General features: G+C 34.4%; 1 long non-coding RNA gene across 1 annotated transcript; it reads left to right on the plus strand.

Annotated features, from left to right (window-relative positions):
• The first annotated feature begins 9,606 nt into the window (after positions 1–9,606).
• LOC116528722 lies at positions 9,607–17,164 on the plus strand. The gene is made up of 2 exons (XR_004259162.1): positions 9,607–9,677; positions 17,082–17,164. It is a non-coding gene; the product is annotated as an uncharacterized LOC116528722 (long non-coding RNA).
• The last annotated feature ends 730 nt before the right edge of the window (positions 17,165–17,894 follow it).

Consider the following 17,894-nt stretch of genomic DNA (forward strand, 5'->3'; position numbering starts at 1 on the left):
GAACAGTAAAACTATTTTCATGTTCAGTCAAAATTATTGTGCAATAGAGAAAGCCTAAAAAATCTACAAAAGAATTTTAAAAACCCACTGGAACTATTTAATTTTGCAAGGTCATAAGATACAAGATCACCACATAAAAATTAATTTATTCTATATACTAGAAATGAACTATTGGAAAATAAAATATAAACAAAATAAAAGATTAATAAAGCAATACTATTTAAATTTGCAACAAAACCATGAAATATTCAGAAATAAATTTACTGACAGGTAAATCCTCTATAGCAGAAAACACATAGCTTTAATTAAAGGTTTAGTTATGCCATGTTTATCAAAGAGTAAATAGTACAAAAATGCTAATGCTTTATTCCAAATTGATGTAAGCCCCAATCAAAATCCCAGAATGTGGTTTTTTTTTCAATATTGTGAACCTAATTCTATCATTTTAATGGAAATGCTAACAATCTAAAATAGGAAAAAGGATTTTGAAAAAGAAGAACAATGTTGAAAGGCCTATACAATCTTATTTCAAGACTATATCATGCTACATAATTGAGAAACTATAGTAAATTTTTTTAAATTTTTCAAATTGGTTCACACTATTGTGTCTAAATTATACAACCCCAAAGTTGATTTGAAATAAAGTAAATAAATTTAGACTTCAAGAAGTGATATTTTATATATATATATATATATATATATATATATATATATACACACACACATACATACACACACACATAAAATTCATTAAAAAAATAATTTTTGGAAGGGTGTGTATATATATGTATGTGTGTTATATATGTATGTGTGTGTATGTGTGTGCGTATATATATATATATATATATAAAATAAAATTATTAACAAAAAACCAAGTTGAAATTTCAACATTCTATTAAGCAAGTCTCAATAATGCCTGGGTGCTGTAAGTAAAAATATTATACACAGTATTATTGTCTCATTATTATTTACTTGAAAATTCCAAAACACACATGATTTAAAAGGGCCCTACAGGTAACAACTAGTAGAATTAAAAACTGTCTGTGTCCTTCATATCCCTGAAAGTAAGGGCAAATAAACCATTACAACAAACATGGAAAACAAAATGTTCATCAAGGTTTAAAGAGAGAGAGAAGGAGAGAAAGAAAACATAATTACTGAAGCAAAACTATCAACTTATCACTTGGAACTATGACTGAATGTGGTTTTGGTTTTGCAATAGAAATTTTAAAATGAATTATTTCAGAGAATGTTTAATGACATGGATGGAAATACATACATGATAAAAGCAGGAGACAATCTCTATAAATGCAGTAGGTCCTTGTTTATTTTAGTACTTTTCTTTTAAAAGATCTGTCCCAGTCGATTCACACTGCTGTAACAAAATACCACAAACTGGGTGGCTTATAAACAATAGAACTTATGTATTTCCCACAGTTCTGGTGGATAAAACTTCTAACCTAATGGTGCCATCAGATTCACTGTCTGTTGAGAGCCCACTTTCTGGCTCATAGATGGCACCGTCTCAGTGTTGGATTCACATGGTGGAAAGGGTGAGGGTGTCTTTTATAAGGGCACTAATCCCATTCATAAGGACTCCACTTCCATGACATAATTGCCATCTATCTCCTAATACAATCACATTGGGGTTTAGGATTTCAATATATGCTTCTGCGGGGACATGAACATTTAGACTATGTCAAGATCGCTCATGATATAAAACCTGATTAAGAAAGAATGGGATGATCTTCTCTCTTAATTCTAAAGGTAATTACTACAGGAAAGTATAAAGACAATAAGAACTCTAATGACACTAAATGTGCTTACTTTTTGCATTGGACAATACTGTAGAAAATGCAGAAATGCACTTTCATGCCTGAGATATAATCAATTCCACATGACAAAAGTGGAATCTTTCTTTTGTATACAAAAAAGGAAAAAGAAAACTTTGTAATTTATTATTTAAAACATTATCAAAACATTGTTTCTAGTGCTAAGTCTCAGGGAGAGCAATTTAGAAAAGTCTGTCTCTATTGTTCAGAAATAGTCCTGGGCTCTAGCTTTGCTCAATAATTTGCCCTCTGCTTGCTATATGTACTTTTGATTCTTATACCTCCTTCATATTCCCTTCCCTGTTGGAAGTCAAATACCTTTTTCTAAAAGTACTTTGTCTCAGCAGCTTCTTGTCATAGGGAAAAGTCTGTTTGAAATTTTAGAGATCGCTTCATAGCAGCAAAGAAAAGTGGTAGAGCTCTTCCTGAAATTAAGTAACAACTCTCACTAAAGGACAGTGGTAGACAGTTAATTTCTCATTAGCATTGTAGTAAATCTATTAATGAAACTTTCCTTATTGCAATAAATGATTAGAATGATTTTGAGCATCCTGGAGAACTTGATGGTCAGAAGGCAGCAGGACAAATGTTAAAGGTGAAGATGATGCACATTTATCTGTATTGCCAAAGGAATGGCATTTGAGAGACTTAAATATTACCATTTAATAGATAGTGATACTAATATTTAAAATGCATGTCCCCATACCAACATAGCAAGTATGACAGATACCTTCTTGTATAAAAGGCAGAAAATGAACTCCACTTTTCTTCTGTCAATGTTTAAAATACTTTAATATTTCCTCTCTTGATGTTTAAACTTTTTAAATATGGTAATCAAAGAGGGAAAGGCTTTAACAGGAATAATGTAAACTTCATCCAAACCTAGCAGATTCTCCTTCTCCCCAAATAACCACTAAAAGGACAAAGAAAATTTAAGAATAAAAATAAAAACAGATAGTTCTGGAATCTGGCATAATGGTACCACTACCAGACAGACCATAATATTATGACTTACAGAAATGTAAAAGATGAGGAAAGATGGATAATTAAGCCACAGAGGGATGGAGAGGAAAAAGCCTTAACCCCTTACTGTCAAAAGAGAAAATCTGAAAAAAGTCAAAGTTCAGACATAACCCGAGACTAACTACAACATCAAAACCCTCAGACTTAGCTATTACTGACACACAGCTATAGCGTAACAAGCTTTGGAAGAAAGTGTCAACTATCCCCCTTTCTCTAATAAACTATCAAACTAATCTCTCATGATGCCTCACATTCCTATGTGCCTGGTCACTTCCAAAACTCTAAGTTAACCAAGCCATTCACTAACCCTCCTCCCCACCCAAACTGCAGCGAATATCCCCTAAAGGGCTGGATCAATAATAACCTTCATCTCCTTCCCTTCCAAAATTGTTCACTGTGCCTTTCCGTGCTCCTGATATAGAATAACAAACTCTTCTGTAACTTGACACTCTTCTCCAAATATGTCATTTACTCTTTAAAAACAAACAAACAAACAAAAAATACCCTTAAAATCTCCTGAGACCATGCCTTCTGGCACTTTCCCAAGAAAGGCTTCAGGAAATAGGAGACAGCCAGGTGTTCTCCTTGCTCCTCCTTGTCACTTGAAAATCACTGTTTCTCATTTCTCCTTTCCAAAACTAAGCTCCTTTGAAATATAGTCAATTCCTATTATTCACTATAAATTATGTTTTATAAAGTTATCACAAATTCTAAACCAGCTATTTCTAACCATTGCTCCTAGTAAATTAAAAGGTTATGTTCCAGTGAGCCTATAGACATAACATTTTTATTCCAAACATTTTCAAATTAAGGAAATAAAACAGATGTACAAAATAGCAGAATGGACACAATTTAGAATTAAATTAATGAACTAGAAAATTAAGTTAAAATATTTACTAGAAATATGATTCCTTGGGCAAATATGAAAAATCTGGAAAACCTAAAGATTCCACAGGAAGACTATTAGAAGTAATAAATTCGCAAAGTTGCAGATAAAAAAAATCAACATTTGAAAATCAATAGCATTCTTTTTTTTTTTTTTTTTTTTTTTTTTTTGAGACAGAGTCTCACTCTGTCACCCAGGCTGGAGTAATCAGTAGCATTTCTATATGCCAACAATGAACAATGTGAAAGGGAACTTTAAAAAGCAATCCCATTTAAAATAGACACTCATAAAAGAAAATACTTAGGAATTAAATTTAACCAAAGAAGTGAAATTTCAACTCTACAATGAAAATTATAAAACACTAATGAAGGAAATTGAAGAAGACATCAAAAAGAATAAAAAGTGATTCCATATTCATGGATTAGAAGACTCAATGTTGTTAAAATGTCCATACTACCCCAAGCAATCCACAGATTTAATGCGACTCGTATCAAAATACCAACGACAGTCTTCACAGAAATAGAAAAAAAAAATCAATTCTAAAATGTATGTAGAACCACAAAAGACCCAGAATAGCCAAAACTATCCTAGGCAAAAAGAACAAAACTAGATGAAAACATTATCTGACATCAAATTATATAGCAGAGATATAGTAACCAAAACAGCATGGTACTAACATAAAAACAGACTCATAGACCAATGGAACATAATAGAGAAGAACCCAGAAACAAATTCACACAGCTACAGCAAACTCATTTTTGACAAAGGTGCCAATAACATACACTGGGAACAAGACAGTTTCTTCTATAAATGGTGCTGGGAAAACTGAATATCCATACACAGAAGAATGAAACTAGACCTGTATCCCACATACCAAAATAAAATAAAAATGGATTAAAGACTTAAAGATAAGACCTCAAACTATGAAACTACCACAAGAAAACATTGGGAAAAATCTGCAGGATGTTGGTCTGGGCAAAGATTTTTTGAGCAATACCCTACAAGCACAGGTAACCAAGGCAAAAATGAACAAATGGATCACATCAAGTTAAAAACCTCCTGCAAAGCAAAGGATACCATCAACAAAGTAAAGAGACAACCCACAGAATGGGAGAAAATAACATGCAAACTACCCATCTGCCAAGGGGCTAATGACAAGAATATATAATGAATTCAAATAACTCTATAGGAAAAAGTAATCCAATCAAAAAATGAGCAAAAGATTTGAATAGACATTTCTCAAAAGAAGACATACAAATGACAAACAGGCATATGAAAAGTGCTCAACATCATTGAGCATCAGAGAATTGCAAATCAAAACTACAATGAAATATCATCTCACCCAGTAAAAATAGCTTATATCAAAAGACAGGCAATAACAAATGCTAGAAAATATGTGAAGAAAAGGGAACCACTGTACACTGTTGTTGAGAATGTAAATTAGTACAATCACTATGGAAAACAGTTTGGGTGATCCTCAAAAAACTAAAAGTAGAGCTGTCATATGATCTAGCAATACCACTAGTAGGCATATAATGAAAAGAAAGAAAATCAGCATATTGAAGAGATATCTGCACTCTTATGCTTGCTGTAGCACTGTTTACTATGGATAAGATTTTGAAATAACCTAACTATCCATCAACAGATGAATGGATAAAGAAATTGTGGTACATATACATAGCAGAATACTGTTCAGCCATAAAAAAGAATGAGGCCCAGTCATTTGTAACAACATGCATACAACTGGAGATCATTATATTAAGTGAAATAAGCCAGGCACAGAAAGACAAACATCACATATTCTCACTTATTTGTACAACCGAGATATCATTGAACTCACGGACATAAAGAGTAGAAGAATGATTACCAGAGGTGGGGAAGGGTGGTGGGAAGAGATGGTATGTGGAGATGTTAATTGGATAAAAAAGAAATAGAATAAATAAGAGCTACTATCTGCTAGCACAGTAGGATGACTATATTCAATAATAACTTAAATGTGCATTTTAAAATAAAGAATGCAACTGGATTGTTTGTAACTCAAAGGTTAAGTGCTTGAGGGGATGGATACCCCATTCCCCATGATGTGCTTATTTCACATTGCATGCCTGTATCATGTTTTGACATCTCATGTACCCCAAACATACATACATTTACTATGTACCCACAAAAAATTGTAAAATATTCAAATTTTCTAAAAATCTAGAAGAACGGATAAAAGATATATAATAAAAGATAAATACAGAAGTTCTAATATTCATTTTAAGATTTCCAGAAGCCAACCACAGGGAAATTAGGAAGAAGGAATAACATAAATATCTTTAAGCTATTCTAAAACTTCCATCTTAATAAAGGGAATATTAAAAGATTATCATAAATAATGAGAAAATATGAAAGCTAGGAATATCCCAGTGGAATTTTAGAATTCTAAATATTAAAAGATACTAAACTTATCTAGAGGAAAATAGGTTATCTGTTAAGGAATAAAAATCAGATCGAAGTCTTATTATTTGTGTGCGCGCGCACGCACACACACGCACGCGTGCACACACACACACACACACACACACACACACACACACAAATGGATACTACAAGACAGTGAGCCTATGTCCTCAAAGAATGGAGGAAAAATAATGTTGAACCTACAATAGTAGGCAGTCTCTAAAATGGCCTAAATTATCTCGACTTTCTGGTATCCATGCCCTTCTGTGATTCCCTGCAACCCTTGAGTGTGAATTGGGTTTAGTGAATTACTTTAAAGAAATAGGATACAGAAGAAGTGATGGGATCTCACTTTTGAGATTCAGTAATTAAAAGACTTTGTCTTCTGTCTTGAGGGAACTCTCCTTCCCTCTCCTGCTCCCTATTTCTGTAGGAAGCCAGCTTCCATGTTGCAAAATGCCCTATTGAAAAGCCTAGGTAACACAGAAAGAAGGGAGGCCTCCAGCCAATAGCCTGCATGAAACTGAATCCTACCAACAATTTAAGTGACCTGGGAACTGGATCTAGTCCTTGATGTCTTCACATTGATCACAGGCCTAGATGCCAGTTTCACTGCAATTTTGAGTGACTTTGAGCCAGAGACAACCAGAAAAAATTTACCCAGATTTCTGACACACAGAAACTTCTTTAAAAAATTGTTGTTTTAAACCAATGAGTATAGTGGTAATTTGTTGTGAAGCAACAGGCATTCAAATGTGAGAGCAAAATAAAAACATTTTGAAATGAGCTCAAAACTGTAGCCATCAACAAATCTTTCTGAAATAATTATTAAGGACGGGTTTCAACCAACCAACCAAACCAACCAACCAACCAACCCAACTAGACATAATAAATCTTTGAACAATAAAAGGTGTAGATAATTCTAAACAACTGCTGAAAATACAGTTGTGAAATATAAAGCAGTTGTTAAGAAATTATTTCTAAGAAATTAGAACCATAATACAAAATAACAATAAAAACAATATAAAGTTTAAATTTCGGTGTCTTCAAGGAAACAGAATACACAGGGTGAGGAAAGGGAAAATACACAGGTGCTAAGAATTTTGTCCTCTGCAGAAGAGATCAAATAACTTCATCAGTTATCTATGTTTACAAAATAATATTTTGCAATGTTTGTTAAAAATGAATTGGTAACCACAAGAAAAAAATTAAGATATGCCATTTAAACATTAGAAGCGGGAAAATATAAAAAACCTATCATTACAGCTAGAGAAAATATTAGAAAACGTTAAAAATAGAAATAGATGTCAGAAATATCAATTATGTAAGTTATTACAGGTGATTATGGTAAATGATCCTATCATTCAAAAGCAGTGATTCTTGGATTGGGTTTTAAAAATTAGCTGTATGTCATTTACAAAAGACACACTCAAATAATATAAAACAAAATCCTCATGTGGGTGACAAAAGGAGACAGGCAAATCACATACCTGTCAAAGAGTAACAAAAACCAAACAACAGTAGCAATATCAAAAGCATATATAGTCTATTTGAGGTAAACAATCCTTAAAGCAGAAGAAAGTTTTTTCCCAAGAAATATGTCATTAAATATCATGCATCTAACAGCACAGCGTTGACATAAATACAAAGCAAAATCTGTTAGAAACACAGAAATGACAAATCCCCAGCAGAGTGAAAGACTTGAATGAACCTTAATCACTACTACTAACAAATTTGTTTTTTGTTTTTTTACAAAATAGAGATTACACATTCATTCTTAAAATGTTTTTAACACTTACTGAAATGAACTACAGGTTAGTCAAGAAAGAACAATAAATTGTAAAAACTAGAAGCCATATTTTCTCACTGCAAAGAAAACTTTAACTGAACACAAAAATCTATACAATTAAACACTGAAACTTTCTATATTAAGTGTTTTAAAGTCAATCAATATAAGAATTGCAAGCTACAGAAAAATTTGTGATTATACCTCAATCTAATGGCAAAAATCTACAGGGTATACTTTAATTGATATTCACAAAAAATTGCATATACATAAATGTACTTATTAGAGAATAAGAAAGATCAGAAATGAATTAACTAAATATTCAACTAAAGAACATAGAACATGAAGAATTAAATAACTTGAAGTAGAAAGTATCAAAGATAAAAGCAGAAATTTATCCTATTTAATGTTGACCAGGGTATGTAGAAATTGGGACTCTATACTTTCAGTGGTAATGTAAATTTCTGAAGCCTTTTGGGAGGTCAAATTCAGAAAAAATCTATTAAAATATTGGAGATATATATACATATGCTTTTTGCAACTCATTCTATATGAATAGCCGCTCCTTTCTCCAACATGCAACAGAAGGCTGCAACTTCCAATGTTGTTTTTAACAGCAGCATTTGAAAAGGCATTACTATCCCTTAATAGGGGACTGGTTAAATAAATTATGTTATATTCATGTACAAACTACTCTGTAGCGGTTAAAAAGAATGACTGCCCTCTATACAGCCTGACAGAAATATCAGTGATTTATTATTAAATGGAAACAGTATGCAACAAAATAATATTCATAACATAGTGCCATTTTAAGTGTTTTAAACTATATGTATGTGTGAAGTACTTACAAGTATCCTCATAAAAATCTCTGGAAGGGTATATGCCAAACCATACATAGTTGTTACTCTATGATCTAGGGAATTCGGGAATTGAGTGAATTTCTTAAACCACAAACAATACTTAATTAAATATTAATAATAATCCCGAGCATTGCTTTGAAATGACAAAAGGCTTAGGCTTTTCTTCCAGCTTTATTTCGTAACATGTTACTTTTAATGACTCATAAATGCTCTAAGCATCAAGTTTTCGTTTGCTAAATGGGGATGAAGAAAGTGTTTTCTATCTACCTAGCTGGTTCATTGGGAAGAATAAATAAAATAATGAATGGTAACACTGTTTAAAAATCTGCAAAACACTGTACAAATGCCCTGGATCCAAGAAACTGAAGTAAAAAGAGATATAAAACGTCATCCAAGGAAATGAAAAATAATATTGCATGACTTCCTTCAATCCACTTCCTCTAGATGGGGACACTGATTTTCCTGACAGCTGAATGTGTCAAAAAGAAGTGTCTCAGACACAGAGACTGAAGAAGCTGTCAAGCTCAAGAAGCAGGCTGAGGGATAGGTGAGGAAGGATGGAGACGTAGGAAGGACAAGGGAGAGGAGATGGAATGATTTAACTCCTGCAGAACTCAGTCAGCCCTCATATAACAAGCCAGTTCTTCTTGGGCAAGGAATGTTTTAACAGTACTAATTATCCGGCCTAGCACAGTGGCTCACGCCTGTAATCCGAGCACTTTGGGAGGTCGATGTGGGGGGATCACAAAGTCAAGAGATTGAGACCAGCCTGGGCAACATGGTGAAACCCGTCTCTGCTAAAAATACAAAAATTAGCTGGCCGTGGTGGTGTGCGCCTGTAGTCCCAGGTACTCAGGAGGCTGAGACAGGAGAATCGCTTGAACCTGGGAGGTGGAGGTTGCAGTGAGCCGAGATCATACCACTGCACTCCAGCCTGGGTGACAGAGCATGATTCCGTCTCAATAAAAAAAAAAAAAAAGAGTGTAAACTGTCACAAACCTACCTTTGCGGGAATTTGTCCTCACCCTTAATCAGTATGTCAAAGAAATAGCGGTACTCCCTTGTTCCTTGCAGCACTCTTCACAATAGGCAAAATATGGAATCAACCTAAGTGTCCATCAACAGATGAATGAAGAAAGTGTGGTAAATATTCATGATAGAATACTATTGTACTGTTAAAAAAAAATGAGATCCTGTCATTTGCAGCAACGTGGGTGAAACTGGAGGACATTATATTAAGTAAAATCAGTCAGGCAAAGAAAGACACATCTTACACATTCTCACTCATATGTTGCAACTAAAAAAAAAAATTGATCTCATGGAGATAGTGAATAGAATGGTGATTATCAGAGGCTGAGAATGGTAGTGAGGATGAGGGAATAAAGAGAGGTTGGTTAATGGGGACATATACAGATAGATGTAACTTGTAGTGCCCAACAGCACAATAGGGTGATTAAAGTTGGCAATCATATAATGTATATTTCAAAATAGCCAGAAGAAAAGATTTGGAATATTCCCAACACAAAAAAATAAATGTTTGACATTATGGATATTCCAATTATCCAGATTTGATTATTACACATTATATCCTTATATCATAATATTACATGTACCTTACAAATATGTAGCTATTATGTATCCATAGAAATTAAAAATAAAAATTAAAGATTAAAAAAATTTGTCTTGAGGGATCAAAGATAGAATACAAATCCCAAATTATTGGCCTAATTGGGTTTTGTTAGTGGAAAGAAATTCCTTTTCATGAAATAATCAGATTCCACAAAACAGAGAAGTGGGTTATATAGAGATTACTGAATTTGTATGTAAATTTTTCTTGAAATTTGTATCTCAGAGAAATCCTCCATAAATGTATTGCTAGCCCACAGCAATAAAAACACACATAAGATGAATGTCCTGAGAAAGAGTCGGTAATTTTAAAGTTACATATCTTGATTAATACTTTTTAAATAACCTTGTTCTTTTTGGCTTCAAATCATTAAATCTGCAGCTAGAAAGACAGGAAAAAATATTTAATAGATTGAAAGCCTACAAGGCAGAAACCATGATTATTTTCCATTTTCTGTACCACCTCCAGGCCAGTAGTGCTAAATAAATGTTAAATTATTGTAAAACTTGGCCTGAAAGGAAAGTCCATGAAATGGAGAATTTATCATCCTATAACCTTTGTAGGAGAATTTTAAGGCTTCTGGTGGTTCATGCAGGTATTTGAATGAAACGAAGCGGTAAAGCCTTCCCAGTGACAAGACTTATCCCAGTTTCTGATGCAAGCTTTCAGATGTCCAGATTCGTGGACAATGACTGTCTTAATTGTGTTCCTGTTTGATCCTCCCAAGCTTGATACGGTATTTGGTATACAACATGCTCTCTATAAATATTTGTTAAATAAATATGTAAAGAATTCTGAAGGAAGGGGTTTTTCCGCCTCATAAATGACACGAATCATAAATTTATCCTCACAGAAACCATGGCCTTACCGGGGCTTTGACCTTTTTTACTGATTATTTATTCCAGATTTGGAGGTGAAAGGCAACGGATTAAACGAGAGGAGTCTGAAAGGGTGGATTATGGGTAATTGGTTCTCTTCCATTTCTGATAATACCCTGGGTACTAAAAGGAAGTCATCCCTCCCTAATATCTTTCTTAGGTGATAGCTTCTGGAAGGCAAAGTTTTCAGGGATTCGATGCTGGCAAAGGAGGTCAGATGAGACTGGGGCCTCCAAAAGGAGGAGACTAGAAATTACAAGAGAGGCGGGAAGGGCCAAACAACAGGCTGTGCCACACAGTCCAGCAAGTGTAAGATGGAATTTAGCAGTATTTGCTCCTACTTGAGTGAAACCTTCTAAGGGCTTCCACTTCCTAATTTGCCTATTTGTCTCTATGTCACCCTTCATCTTGATTCATTGAGACTGCAGTACATTTACGACTTTCCCTTACCTTATACTTAATCATTTGTCATCTTTGAAGCAGCATCATTTATGTTCTAGATAAGGTGGAGGTATGACTTCTACCCTCGAAAAACTCATGATCCAAAGAAATGTTCTTATGATCAAATACATTTGGAAAATGCTAAATATTTATTCTCTCTTGGAGAATTGCGCATGTATATTAACATATTGAACACTCTCCAAGGTCTGTAGGAAAAAAGAAAACCTTAGATACTTGATTTAACCTAGAATTTTCTCAAACTTTTTTCACCATGGTACCACTTTAAACCTAGTAATATCTAAAGCAAGGGTTACACGTTTTTACATAAAATATACAAACAACAAAATCTTAAACAAAACGTATCCAGAATTCCATGTTTTTAATAACTGTGCTCTTGTAAATAATTAATCAGGCTTGATTTGCCCCCAGATAGTCCTTATTTATGCATGTTGTCCTGGTGTAATTATTAATAGTGTCCCATATTCAAAGGTGTTCTGGTTTGGGTAACAAATTATGTAGTGACCCTATTCACAGACCAATTTTGTGCATCTCACTCTTGTCTTCCTCTTAAGTCCCTCATTCAAATTGGCCTGTTGTTGCAAAGTACTTTTGCATTCTGTAGACATACCTTGGAATACAAAACCAGGTACCAGTTACATTAATGTTACATAAATATCACTATTAGCTTTTCAAATCCTAATGTTAATTCCTTCTATTTACTCAGGTTTGTATATTCTCAATCCAAATTATGTAGGTGATGCAAAATTGCAACATGAAGTAATACTTAACTACCCAGGATGTTTAATCTGTCTGATTCAAGTTTTCATAGTATAATCATGCAAGTAAACAGTCCACATTCTCACAGTGATACTTAAATAACTCATCTTCCCAAGAAATCATTTCAGACCTGCATTCTACCTTTCCATATGTTACCATAACACATAAAATCACAATTAAAGAGTGGTGATGATCCAAGATTGCCTAAGTATATGTGGCTTTGGTGGCTGTACTGACTTACAGATTTCCCATAAAATTAACTACCAATAAGAAATAAACATTGAAAATAGACTTAGCGGGCTGGGCGCGGTGGCTCATGCCTGTAATCCCAGCACTTTGGGAGGCCGAGGCCTGTGGATCAACTGAGGTCAGGAGTTCGAGACCAGTCTGACCAATATGGTTAGACCCCATTTAAAAAAAAAAAAAGAAAGAAAATAGACTTAGCATATCCTATTATGTTAAATATAAACTTGTAAGGGTTTTAGTGAGAGGTTTGCCTAAGCCAGCGTTTTCGTCTGGTCACTATTAACATTTCAAGCCAAATAGCACTTCGTTGTCAGGGGCTGTCCTGTGCACTGCAGGATTTTCACAGCATCCTTAGCCTCTAAACAATAGAGGCTAGTAGCAACCCCACCCTTATCACCCCACACCCTTGAGATGTGTCAACCAAAAATATCTCCAGCTATTGCCAAATGTCCTCTGACGGACAAAATTGTTTCTGTCTGAGAAACCCTGGAATAAGCAGTTGCAGGGAAGAACTGAGTCCTGGTGTGTCAGATTGCTACAAAATCACATTAAATCCATATTATCTCTACAGGTAAAGGTTCATACATTTCATATCAACAGATATTTGTTGAGTACCTACTAGGTATAAGACACATTTCAAATACTATGAGAGATTTAAAAAAAAATTGAAATACGTTCTGCCATCAAAACTTTAAAAGATAAGATGCTTCTGAAGTAACTGAATTTATTTCAATTCTACACATGATTATTTAATACCTTTTGGGAAATAGTAATATATATATTTACTGACCATCTAAGCACACCTACTGGAGTAATAAGTTAGCAGATATTCTTAATAGAATTATCTGAGATAATAAACTGAAAGCATAGAACTGATATGTCTTACTCAGGTCACACATTTGATGAATAAATATAGAAATCCTTATGAACTACTAAACGGAAATTTTGAAAGGTGCATCTGAGGAGATGGATTTTCTTCTGGGGTGAAACGTGTAACAGAAAATTACCAGTCTGTTTCTAGAGATCAAGAAAGGGCTTTTAGGGAAGCTCATACTTCAGTTTGAAATTTATGGTATTTTTCTCTGGAGCTTGGGATATTAAGCTTGCACAAGTTGTAGAATTCTACAAAGAGCCTGTGGATAACTAGGTGGATTGGTTGTAGTCTGGTTTAGAGATGAAGGTCAGAGAAGTGTCTTTTGGCGTCCAACATGAGTAAACTATGTATAGGAAGATAATTGGCATGCAAGGCAGGAGACTTCAGTTCCAAAGTTGGTTCTGACTCTAATCTGCAGTCCTGTAATTTTACTTTAGGTCAAGAAAGCTAAATATGCTTTCCCTGTATAAAACAAGAATTATGTCTTCTCAGTCAACCTCAAATTAAATACTGTAAATAAAAATTGAGCTACCTTTGCTATATTAATATAAGCTATTAGCTACCAAATGAAATGATTGTACTGAAGGTCTACTCAGATTGCTTCCAGTTCTGAAAAATCTATAGTTTTATGACAAAGCTTAAGTCTCCAAGATAGTACGTATGTTTATGAAAGAATGGCGTATTGGTGTTAGCCTCATAAAGTTCACCAGTCAACTTTGCTAAGCCAGCTAGACCGAGAGCCACGTAAAGTCATCAGGTGGGTGGTATTTTGGTGCTACCAGGGACAAGAAGAACATACAAATAAACAGTCAAGTCAATCACTGGAACTGGAGAAAACCCCCACTGAGTCCCAGCATCAGGAGGAAAATTTTTCCCTATTTTTTTTTCCTGCTTCTAACTTCTCAGTATCAACTAGCAGCAAATAAGAACCATAACCCAGGCTTTGGTACTCTGAGTGCAGAAGGGGCCATAAAATGCATTTCATCTCTTCTAAGCTTTACTTTTGTATAATGGAGAAAGTCTATTGAATTTTATTTGTAAGATCTGACTAGCCAACATTTCTTGGTCAAGAAAGAGATCTGCCAGTCCTAGGGTTAAGCAGAAAGCAAAGGGCAGCATATTTATCAATGCAAGGCAGTCCACATGCATTTAGCTGTATGTTCTCAGGAAGCTTGCTAATTCTAGCAGTAACATTACTACCATCTGCGTAGTGTTTTAGAGTAGCCTCACACACTTTTGTATTCGTGATCATTTTTAATACATGACTAAATTCATTTGGTGATGCTGCATGATTTTTACTTATACATACTTATACATTGCTATGCACTAAAAGCAGACTCTCACCTTTGTGATTTTCTTTTTCAGTTTTTCCTGAGGGAAACTAGTCCACTCAAATGAAAACATCAGAAACTGGTGGAATATTGATAGGAGATTTTTTAAATTATACCTAAGGCTGGATTTAAGCTCAGTCAAAATTAGGTTCCCAATTCCATCTGTTCTTCAGGATTCATGAGAAGCAGAAGTGCCAGTTGGACTGGAAAGTTCTGGTGTGAGATGAAAATTTCTTACTTAGAACCTAGACTTTGTAGCCTGTCAGCAAACATAAGGTTTAGATATTTTGTGAAAATATTTCCCCAAAATAGCCTACAGTATGCTGCTTGGGAAATGTTTGAGAAGGAAGACAGAATTTAGCCAAGGAAGTCTGTGATCATGGAGGACAAGATCCTCTACAGAAGTTTCTTGGTTTGGTTTCTTCCTGCCCCCATCCCCATCTCCTTCTATCTCCTGCATTTTCTTTTTGCTTTCCAATGCAGCAGCTCAATGGGAAAGTGCACATCTATATTTAGCATTTCCTTTGTCCATATGGGAATTTATAATCTCTTCAGACTTTACAAGGATGATTCACTTTGTTGTTTTCTTACTGTTGCTGCTAATTGGAGAATTACCTCATTGCAGACTTGTGCACAAGCTATGATTCCAGTCTAGGTTGAGTCTTCGTTAGGTAAGAGGGATTCTAATAAAGACAATCCTGAAATCGCAATATGTTAACTCAAAACATTTAACTAAAAATACTTATTAGTCAAACACAATTTGGTGATTTTTATGGACATTTTTCAAAACACAAAAGTGAACAACTAAAAATAAAACTAAGACTATGCTTGCTCTAAATGCAGCCACAATGTGACTATATGGACGACAATTTTACAGATGTTTGAAAACATCACCAACGAGTATTTTATGGAGTTTCCATTTGCCAGGGAATTGTGTCCTGAGAAGGTAGAATAGTATCTTCCCATAAAATGTGCAAGCTGGTATTGAGATAAATCACACAACCTGAAAAGTTTAATATAAATGAAAGAACTGAATAGTAAGTTAACCAAAATTACAAGAGCTACATGAAATATTCTTGAGGATTTTCCACAGTTGAGTTGAGAGAAAGATGAATTCATTAGGGGCAAATGTCTATATGGAATATGGAAAGCCTCACAGAATTAAAGTTCAGCCTTAAAGTCAGTTAAAGTTCAGGTAGAAGAGAAAGGAAAACACCTTTCAGAAGAGGAAGTCCATCAGTCTAATTCCAATTAAGTGTCTAGTGTACTCTGTGCCACATCCTGTTCTAGGTTATAGACTCACCAAAAATGGACAAAATAGATACAGTCCCTGCCCCGGCAGTTAGTCGACTGATGTCATAAAGAAGAACAGGTAAAGAAAAGGTGGTATATATACACAATGGAATATTATTCTACCATAAAAAGAATGAAATTCTATCAATTGCAGCAACATGGCTGAAACTGGAAGATAGTATGCTGAGTGAAATAAGCTAGGCACAGAAAGACAAATATCACATGTTCTTTCTCATATATTGGAACTAAAACAAAAATTGATCTCATAGAGATAGAGAGTAGAATGATGGTGACCAGAGAGGGTTTGAAGTGTAGTGGAGAGGGTGGGTATGAAGAAGGCTTGGTTAGTGAATAAAAACATAGAGTCAAATAGAAGAAATATGTCCTAGTGTTTCATAGCATAATAGAACAACTGTAATTCACAGTAATTTAATGTATTAATATATTTCAAATTAGCTAGAAGATTTGGAATATTTCTAACACAAAGAAATGATAAATGTTTGAGGCAATTGATATGCTAATTAACCAGATTTGATCATTATACATTGTATGCATGTATCAAAATATGTACTCCATAAGTATGTAGGCTATTGTGTGTCTATATAAATTTAAAAATTTGGACAGGCACGGTGGCTCACGCCTGTAATCCCAGCACTTTGGGAGGCCCAGCACAGTAAATCACTTCAGATCAGGAATTTGGGACCAGCCTGGCCAACATGGTAAATCCCTTTATATTAAAAATAGAAAAATTAGCCAGGCGTAGTGGCATGTGCCTGTAATTCCAGCTAATAGGAAGACTGAGTCACGAGAATTGCTCAAGCTTCGAAGGCAGAGGTTGCAGTGAGCTAAGATCATACCACTGCACTCTAGCCTGGGTGACAAAAACAAGACTCCGTCTCAAAACAAAACAACAGCAAAAAAATTAAGAGAGCAGTAGTGAAAATAAATAAAATCACAGCCAAGGCAAGAGCAAGTTGAGGCTTAGGATTTGTGCACATCCTGGAAAGCTGATTTTCTCCTCTCCATCTCCCTTAACTCCAAGCAGCATGGTCACTGGGAATTGCTGCAGAAAATAACATCAGTAGGTTAGTTGATAATTGAACAAAGCTGCTGTCTTAAAAGAAAAATCTAGTGATAGTATTTTTTGGCTCTATGAGCAGCCCAGATAGAGGCCACGAATCACAAAGTAGCTGCCCATATCGATCCTGGACTCACTGTAAACCCTCTGGGTGTGGTGAGAAGCTGAAGAAGTCTAGAATTTTGTCATTTTTTTTCCTTGAAAATTAAATTATCACAAAAGGATTAACTATGAGATTGTGTCACATTTGAAGAGCAAAGATACTGAAATATAACACAATTCTTTATATTCCTGTTCTATATTTAATTTCTCAACAATTCCCTTTTTAAAAATGAAGTATTAAAAGATAGATATTTAGATATGAAGTGTTTCAGAATGATAGAGGTAGAGAACATTAAAAATTAAAAGTAAAACATTGTAAGTAAAAATATTGAAGCATTTCATTTTTTTATTTTTTTTTTTTTTTTTTTTTGCAACTAAGGCATTAGTGTCTATTAACTCTGACCTAGAATTTTAAAAA

The sequence above is a fragment of the Sapajus apella genome, unplaced genomic scaffold (genome assembly GCF_009761245.1).
Source record: "Sapajus apella isolate SASKATOON/1434 unplaced genomic scaffold, GSC_monkey_1.0 scaffold59, whole genome shotgun sequence".
Classification (NCBI taxonomy): domain Eukaryota; kingdom Metazoa; phylum Chordata; class Mammalia; order Primates; family Cebidae; genus Sapajus; species Sapajus apella.